Source organism: Myotis brandtii, unplaced genomic scaffold, assembly GCF_000412655.1.
Source record: "Myotis brandtii unplaced genomic scaffold, ASM41265v1 scaffold33, whole genome shotgun sequence".
In the NCBI taxonomy this organism is placed as follows: domain Eukaryota; kingdom Metazoa; phylum Chordata; class Mammalia; order Chiroptera; family Vespertilionidae; genus Myotis; species Myotis brandtii.
In genome coordinates, this window is record NW_005362713.1 from 326,973 (window position 1) to 336,524 (window position 9,552).

Here is a 9,552-nt window from a genome sequence, read left to right on the forward strand (position 1 = left end):
GCGGCTGTCTGCCACGCGGTCTCCCTCCGACCCTCTGGGCTCAGAGGTCTGGCAAAGTTTCCTGCCCAGATCCCTGGTTTTTTACCTTTCCAGGGGAGCTCTGCCCTTCCCGGCTGCAAACCGTCTCACCAGCTGAGTAATTTCGCCAATTCGGGGTGGGTGTTATTAGTTTCAGCTGCTTACTCCATTTGCTCCGGGACAAGACCTGGGACCCGTCTGCCTATATCACTGCCATCTTGCCTCGAGTTTATTCTTGTGTATGGTTTAAGTTGGACAGTTTCTTTTATTTTGCATGTACCCGTCCAATTTCCCCAACACCATTTATGGAAGAGACTGTTTCTGCTCCATTGTATGTTCTTGCCTTCTTTGTCAAATATTAATTGAGTATAATGGCTGGGGTCAATTTCTGGGGTTTCTGTTCTGTTCCATTGATCTGTATGCCTGTTCTTGTGCCAGTACCAGGCTGTTTTGAGCACAGTGGCTTTGTAGTATAACTTGAAATCTGGTATTGTGATTCCTCCAACTTTGTTGTTCTTTCTCAAGATTGCTATGGCTGTTCGGGGTCTTTTTGGTTACAAAATTTAAAAAATTTTATACATAAACTATTCAAGATTTGTCTCCACTAACTGATACAAAGCACAATGAGATGGCACTTATAGAGACAGCAGCTTCAGACCCAGAAGAGATTAATGAGATGAGTTTCATTTGGCTTAATCAGTGATAAAATCATAATTTTCTTTCATTCAAGGAGGCAGGAGAGCAAATAACTGGTCACTTCAACATAAGGAGCACATACTCCATTCTGGGAACCACTGGGGAAAGGGTAGAGATGGGACAAGGATTTGGTCTCAGACAGAGAGTTCTCACCATTTTAATTTGGTCACTTCTGATGAAAAAAATAAATTGCCCAAAGATACCTTAAAAGCTGAAACCTAAACATCACCCCCCCCCCTTTTTTTTGGCTAACTCCTGGAATCACCTTTCTGATTTGGCTAGTACTCTGCACAAAGCAACGATTCCCCATAGTGGAGTCGTTCTCTGGGCTCTATGTGGCTCTCAGTAAGACAGGCCCATACCTCTTTCCCTCATCTATGGAGAGGGCAATATGAACTAAACTGAAAAAGTACCTCCTCAAAGTGAGAAAGGGATTAGACTGCTGCTTTAGAACTGTGGAATTATTTGGAATTTTTTACAAATGGTTGCCACATCAACAACAAAAAAGGTAATTACAAAAAGTGTACATCACAACATGCTTTTAAAGACACTTTGCATTGTGCTCACATTCCCTTAAATCAGTGGTTCTCAACCTTCCTAATGCCGCGACCCTCTAATACAGTTCCTCATGTTGTGGTGACCCCCAATCATAAAATTATTTTCGTTGCTACTTCATAACTATAATTTTGCTACTGTTATGAATTGTAATGTAAATATCTGATATGCAGGATGGTCTTAGGTGACCCCTGTGAAAGGGTAGTTCGACCGCCAAAGGGGTTGCGACCCACAGGTTGAGAACCGCTGTGTCTAGCCCAATCAAAATCTCTGAGGAGAGGCAGAGACAATTTGGTGAAAAAGACACGGGTGGGGGGGGGGCAGTGGGAGGCAGTGAAAGGAGAAAGCAGCTTTCCAATTAAAGATCAGCCCTCAGTTTAAAGGTCAGCTTCAAGCAGGCTGGCCTCAGGGGGTGTCAGGGTCCAAGGGAGGAGCAGCTGCAGGGCGGGACTGGGTGGCTCTACATTTCATTCAGGTCCAGCAGAGTCAAGTTCAGCCTCCTTTGTGTACAGAGGTGTTCCTTTTTGGTGCATTTCAGTTTATCTTCCAAATCCTCGTCTTTTCCAGCATGGCTACCCATCCGATCCCTCAGCAAACTCAGCACTGGTCTCTGCCTCCTTGAGTTTATCAGTAAGAGTCTTTATCTCGTCTTCATATTTGTCTTCTTTTTGAGAGTACTTTTCTTCAGCAGCACTCAGACACTTCAGGTTCTGGCCCATCAGTCTGATCTGCTCATCCATCTCTTGGCAATTAAAGGTTAATACAATATTATTAACACAATGAAGTACAATATTGGCACTGTGGCCACTTCAGGCAGCCAAATCTTGTGCTACTAAACATGGAACATGGTAGGGCTATACAAATATCTTTGAGGGCGGGCAACTAAAGTTCACTGTCGACCCTTCCTACACAAAGCAAAACTGTCCTTGACTCTCTGGAGCCATGTTCATGAGCAGAAGGCATCAGCCAAGTCCATCATGTAGGGCATTGCTCTAATGCTATGCAGGGTGATCCATGCTCTTGGCTACAACCGCCACCTGGGCGTGTAGCAGGGGAGTCACCTTGCACAGTTCTCTGTAAGCCACTGTCAGGGCTTGTGTGAGGCGGTCAATTTTTCTCTCTGTGTGCAAACACAGTCTGTCCAATATCCCTAGAATGTATTCTGGCATGGGAGAAAGTTGTTTTGCTGTACACAGGCAGCTAATCTTTACACAACTGGGCTTGGATATCTGCCCAGCAGCCTGTAGTCTACAAGTTTAACATGCAGCCTCAGGTCCTCCCAGCCCAGTGGGGTTTCAGCCAGTCCCTCAGTCCGACTCCTCCTCCCTAGGAGAGTCTGAAATTCCTGAAGACTCTCCGGTCCCGGGAGAATGCCTTCTCTTTACCTTCTGCTACCCTTTGACTCTAAGCAGTAAACTAAACACAGCCTGGGCTGCAGGGAGAGACAAGTTTGTACATTGCAAAGCGCTCCAGTGGCGGCTTGGGCATCAGGCCCTTGCCTTTCCACCTGTCCTTTTTCCTGGCAGAGACTGTGGCCTCCTCTGTGGGCTCCCTTGCCAGCATGGGGCATCTAGACCCCCACCTAACTGGGTGTCTTGCCTACTCCTTGGTCTAAGGGGTTAACTTTCTCAACTTCCCCAGGAGAGTTTAAAGTCCTGAGCCCTCCAATTTAAAGGAGTGTCTTCTTTCCTGTTAACTTCTTGCTGTACCAGCAGCTGTTTTGAAGTTTTAACCCTTTCATTATATTTGCAACCAGAAAACTTTTACCAGCTCTATTGTTGGCTCTTTTCACAGATTCCAGGGCCTATTGCTTGTCATTTTTACTTTTAAGCAGTAAGTCAAATGTTTAAGTTTTTTCATTGTGTGTTGTAAAACACTCATAATTCATTGGGCTGCTGCTCGGGTGTCAGGTCACTGCCTGCATCCCCCACCTATTGTGAAGCAGAGGAAGACAATTCCCACAGAGAGGAGAAATAGAAACAGCGAGAGTTTCAGAGTAAACTACAGGCTGCTGCTGTAGCAGTCCTCCCTCCCCGAGGCTGGGGTCTGACCTGTGGAGAAAAATGACTCTCAGTTGGACTGGAAAAGAAGGCAGAGGATGACAAGGGTGTGCAGGGAAATTTTTTGTGGACTGAAAGCCTCGAGGGCCTCCTGAAAGAAAAGATCTTCAGTCCAGTCACAGATGCTGTCTGGATCAGGAGTGAGGGAGGAAGGGAAAGACCAGGTTATGTCCTCTAGGAGGATCCTAATAAATAACTGAAAAGGGCAAGCCAAAGAAGACATACAAGATATATAACCAGGGTAGACGGGGTTCATGAATAGATTATTATAATAATACTAGTTGGATTTCCTTTTAACATTTTTCATAACCTTTACAAATTTTATACTTTCAAATTAGTCTTTAAACCTTCTTTCTGTGTCCTGCCTCAGACCTTCTATTAAGTATTTTCATTTTCAGTAACTTGTACTGGCCTTCTCTTTCTTTTTTTCTTCAAATTGTATTAGAATTTCTTATTCTTAGAAACCTTAATCCTTTAATGATTACCAAAAAGTAAACAGTTAGCATTTCTTAGATTAACATTTATGAACACACTTTAAATATACTTTTGCTATCAAGAAAATATACCTTTAGCAAACTACGAGCAGGCAAATTAAAACGTGTAACATTTTATATTATGTTAGTTTTCTGTTTTTGCCTTATTTTTATGTACATAGATTTTCTGAGCCTTTTAATAGTTTTATTTAAATTCTTTATTATACCTTAATAACCTTGGGATTTGGTCTTGACTATAGAATTAATTTTTTTCCTAGTAAGGCCAATAAAATATTATATCCTAAAGTTCCTTTATTGAATATTTTGACGCAGCCTAAGAAGCACCCACCCATTCCTGCCCCCGCCCCCCCTTAAGCTCAGAGACAAAAACCTTTTTAATCTGGCTGGACAATGAGATTTTCTCTATGTGTATTGGAAGGGTTAAAGAGAATAAAATGGGGTAGAGAAAGATTTATTGTGCTTTGCAGAAAGCTTGTGGCCTTGAGTTCAGCATAGCTCAGATAAGCAAAAATTTAAAAAAACCTATCTCTTCCTGCTCCCTCCCCTTTCTGCATTAACTATTACTCTGTCCTTAGCAGGGGAAACAAGGCAAGTGGTCTGAGATCCTGTATATTTAGGCTTTTTACACTTAAGGACACATTCTTCTCTCTGTAACAGTTGTTTTCCCTCAAAGTTTTTTTTTTTTTTACTCTAAGCCCTTAGATCAGTGGTTCTCAGCCTTCCTAATGCTGCGACCCTCTAATACAGTTCCTCATGTTGTGGTGACCCCCAACCATAAAATTATTTTCGTTGCTACTTCATAACTGTAATTTTGCTACTGTTATGAATCGTAATGTAAATATCTGATATGCAGGATGTATTTTCATTGTTACAAATTGAACACAATTAAAGCATAGTGATTAATTACAAAAACAATATGTAATTATATATGTGTTTTCCAATGGTCTTAGGCGACCCCTGTGAAAGGGTCGTTTGACCCCCAAAGGGGTCTCGACCCACAGGTTGAGAACCGCTGCCCTAGAGGATCTCAAATTCTCCTCCTTATTACTTTTGATCTCTCCAAGCATCCCCTGGTCCCTTAGCCTAGGCCCTAGGGCTTCTCTATCTCAGCAGGCTGAGAGCCTATTACCCTACCTAGCAAATCCCACCGCCTCCACCCTATCTCACACCTGCTCCAGAGCAGTTTTCAGCTCTCTTCCTCCCCTAGTCAGAGTGGATGCTGTCCCTCATAGAGACCCACTGTAAATCTATCAGGAAGGGCAGGCAGGTCGCAGGTCTCGGGACCACATGATTCTCTGCTTGCTAGAAGGGCTGAAAAAGATAGCCAATAAAGCAGTTAATTATGAAAAGTTAGCAGAAATCACCCAGGAAAGTCATAAAAATCTGGCAGTCTTTCCCTCTCGCCTTACACAAGCTGTGGTTATAATCTAATCTTAACCCAACAAGCTTTAGGGCAGGGCCCTGTAAATCTCTCCACCCTGCGGAGTTTAGCAAGTCCTGCCTCTTTTTCTGCCCTTGGAAACCTCTGTCAGCCAGAGGAGATAAGAAAGCTGTAAATAACAGGTCCTTTGTTCCTTGAAATTTTCACGCCTCCTTTGTAAATGGTTAACTTGAAAGACTTTTTTCTTGCTTTTCCTTACAAGTAATCTTGGAACTTAGCCGGCCTTTGTTCTAACCTTCTCTGGGCTACAACCTTCATAAATTTATACATTTAAATCAACCCTAGAATTCCAAAATTTTAACCTAATACAGTGAAATTACAAATATAGACAGAAATTTTATTAGCTAAGCAGGCCGATTCCCTCTTTGACAGAGCAAAAACCCCAGAGAAAAGAAAAGAAATCTCTCAGCTGCTTGGGGAATTTTGCAGTCCATCAGAGCACTCAGCCAGAGGAGTCAACAGAAGTGCAGAATAAATCAAAGTAGCTTTTGCTTTTATGGAGGCTCTCACACTTATTTATAAACCAGTTAATGAACAGATAGTTCTGCTGAGACAGACAGACAAACATCCAGACAAACACACTCTTTCAGTAGACAAGCACTCTTGGGAATTAAGCAGATAACCAAAACACTGCCCAACTCCCCCAAACACTTGGGGGTTAAACAGATAACTGAAACACTGCCTAACTCCCCCAGTGGACATGGGGGCATTCCTGGCACCCACGCCCCAAGACAATGTTCTTGACCAACGTCTCAGTGAGAACCTACCGGAGAAGTTAAGACTGCATCCAGTCCTTCTCTTGGTAGCAAGATGACTAGTCCCAAGCAAACAAACAGAAAAGTGAACTCAAAATTCCTTAATTGAATTTGAATTTGCTTACCTCCGGAGGCTTTTTTCGATGATTCCAAAAGAGTGCAAGGGCAAGTCAGGTGTCCCTTGTCTGGCTGTCAAGACCACCGAGAAGTGTGTCTGAGGCCCTGGAACTTCATCAGGTGATACCTTCGCCTAGAGATCCTCAGGGCCTGGCAGCCAGGCAGGGGAGGCCTTCAGTCCTAGGCATCTGAGACCAGGTGCCTATAGGCACCTGTCCCTTATCTCGCTGGGGCCTTCAAATGTATCGTAAATCAGCTAGCTAGATACAAGATGCCTTAACAAGCCAATTAATTAGGAGTCTTTTATTGTGCGAGGGTTCAGAGCAGAGTATCTTTGTCAAATTCTGAACAAACGAAGGAAGGAGTATTCCCTTTTTATACCCTTCTAGGTCTTTGTGTACGTTATTTTTGCAGACAGCTTGTAACTTTGAGTATATATTGTATCTAACAAACACCTGTCATATCTATACAGACAACTTGTAATCTTGAGTACATATCGTATGTAACAAACACCTGGCATGAGAATATTATCAGTATTAGTGTATCAGCCCCTTACGTTAGATGGCTAGCTTGCAAGGTCAGACAGTTAAGTTTTTATCTTTTTCTATTCAAACTAAAACAGTTAATTTACAAATAAGGGACTATCTAAAAATAAGAGTTGACCTACAGAATAAGAGACTAAGAATAACAGAGTAGTTCAAACAGCATTTTCAAACAGCAGTTTTCCAAAGGAGGGATTACTGTGCTTCACTATCTACCTCTTCTGCAATGTGTGTAGCTTCTTAGAGTTGGATTTCCTGGAGTTTCATCTTTTCTTCATCTTTTTTACAGCTTGATTTTCAGTAACCTTCATACCTCTCTCGCTCTCATCAGCAGCTTCCTCCAGTTTTTGCAGGGCAGTGGCCAGTGCTCCTGTGCATGGTTCAGCTCCTCTTCAACCTGCTGAATCCTACGCTTCAAGGAGGCCACCTCAGCCTCAGCCTGTTTCCGGCCCACCTTTCTCCCTCCACTTCCCCCTGGAGGCGCTCGGCCCTCTCTCCGGCACCATCGGCCTGCTGCTGCAGAACTGGGGTCTTGCATTTCACTGCCTCAGTGGTGGTGATCCTAGCCATGGTGCCCACCAGCTCCTGCTTGAGTTCCTGCCTTTATCTTATTGATAAGGAAAAGTGTCTTGTGTGGTCTGAATTTAATTCTTTATTTTCTTAAATTCTTACCTGAGGATACTTTTCCATTGATTTTTAGAGTGGAAGGGAGGGAGGGAAGGAAGGACAAAGAGGGAGAGGGAGAGGGATAGAGAGAGACAGAGAGACATTGACCTGAGAGAGACATATTGATTGGTTGCCTCTGCTTGTGCCCCAACTGGGGTTGGGGATCGGACCTGCAACCGAGGTATGAGCCCTTGACCTGGAATCGAACCTGCAACACTTTGGTCTACAGGCCAATGTTTTAATCACTGAGCAAAATCAGCCAGGATTGAATTCTTGTTAAGTGTGTCATAAATAATCTTTTCTCAGCCAGTGATTTCTAACTTTGTGTATTGTGCCTGCTACCATGTATAGTTTTAAATTTTGATAGACTAAACTTAGTAATGTTTTTATTATGGTTTTGTGAGGTGTTGTGTACGTGTGTGTGTGTGTATGTGTGTGTGTGTGTGTGTGTTTGTGTGTGTAAGATATCCTACCCATCCTAGGCCAGCCATACCGCTGTATTTTTTATATTGAGAGGCAGTGTAGGACAGTAACGAAGAGCCAGGGTTCTGGAACAAGGAAATTAAAAAGCCAATCTCTGTCATGTACTAGCTGTATATCTTGGATTCTCTATGTTTGTTCCTTTTTAAAAAGCAATGTGGCGATAATAACAGTACCTATCTCCAAGGCTGACATTAGGAAGTACATGCCTGAATGGTGTAGCAGCCACGTGATATTGGTTATTAAGTATTTTGAATATCATCTCTGAATACCTCATGGGGTTGTTGTTAACATTAAATAAGGTCATAATGCTTGGTGCAAGGGATATATCAAGAGCTTAATAATGTTATGTATTTATTATTATTTTATTAACTTCTAGTTGTTTTAATTTTTGTTACATTTAAGACTTAATTTTTTCCTTTATTTTATTTTTTCCATCACAATTTATACCCCCTATAGCCTCTTCTACTCAGTCACTGCTGTTGTCCATTTCAGTGAGTTCTCTCTCCTCTCTCTCTCTCTCTTTTTGTTTGCTCACCCCCCCGCCCCACAGCCTGCCATCTATAAATCTGTCTCTATTTTGCTTGTTAGTTCATTTTGTTCATTAGATTCCACATATGAGTGAAATCATATGGTACCTGTCTTTCTCTCACTGGCTTATTTCACTTAATGTTCTCCAGGTCCATACATAATGTCAGAAAGGGTAAACTTTTCTTTCTTACAGCTGAGTAGTATTCCATTGTGAAAATGTACCATACCTGTTTCAGCCACTCATCTACTGATGGACAGTTGGGCTGCTTCCAAATCTTGGTTACTGTAAATAATGCTGCATTGAACATAGGGTGCATCTATTCTTTTGAATCAGTGTTTCTGGTTTCTTCAGATAAATTCCCAGAAGTGGAATCACTGAGTTATACAAAAGTTCCATTTTTAATTTTTTGAGGTAACTCCATACTGCTTTCCAAAGTGCATGTTTACATCTATCTGCATTCCCACCAACAGTACACTAGGGTTCCCTTTTTTCCACAGCCTTGCCATTATTTATTGACCAGAGGCCCGGTGCACGAATTCATGCATGGGTGGGGTCCCTCGGCCTGGCTGGCCATCAGGGCCAATTGGGGAAGGGGGTAGCCTGCCAGGGGGAGGGACCGTGGCAGGTTGGTTGTCCACTCTCCCTCCTCCCCCCAATCAAGGCCAATGGGGGGCCAGCCTGCTGAGGGGAGGTACCACAAGAGGGAGGCCGGCTGGCTGGGGGGAGGGACCATGGGAGGTTGGACCCAGCAGCAAGCTAACCAATGGTCGAGTCCATGAGGAATCAGGTTCCCTCCTCTCTCTTGTCTGGGTCTGGGGTGTGGGTGAACCAGATTCAGGGCTATTGGGGCCCCAGCAGCAAGGTCAATGCACATCATAGCTACTGGCTGGTCATCCGGTCATTCTGGTCGTTTGGTCGTAACAGTTGTTTAGGCTTTTATATATAGACTAGAGGCCCGGTGCACAAAAATTTGTGCACTGGGGGGGTGGGGAGGGGGGTCCCCCAGCCCAGCCTGTGCCCTCTCGCAGTCTGGGACCCCTCGGGAGATAACGACCTGCTGGCTTAGGTCTGCTCCCGGGTGGCAGAGGGCAGGCCCAATCCCTAAGTGCAGCCCCTGGTCAGGCTCAGAGCAGGGCCGATTGGGGAGTTGGGGCGCCGCCCCGTCATGCACAGAGCAGGGCGGATCGGGAGGTTGC

At 43.8% G+C, this 9,552-nt stretch overlaps 1 protein-coding gene and 1 pseudogene across 5 annotated transcripts in view; one reads left to right on the top strand and one right to left on the bottom strand.

Annotated features, from left to right (window-relative positions):
* Positions 1-9,552, top strand: part of CCSER2 (coiled-coil serine-rich protein 2) — a 232,918-nt gene that overhangs the window by 60,029 nt on the left and 163,337 nt on the right. The window lies entirely within an intron of this gene.
* LOC102261973 lies at positions 6,771-7,272 on the bottom strand (annotated as a pseudogene).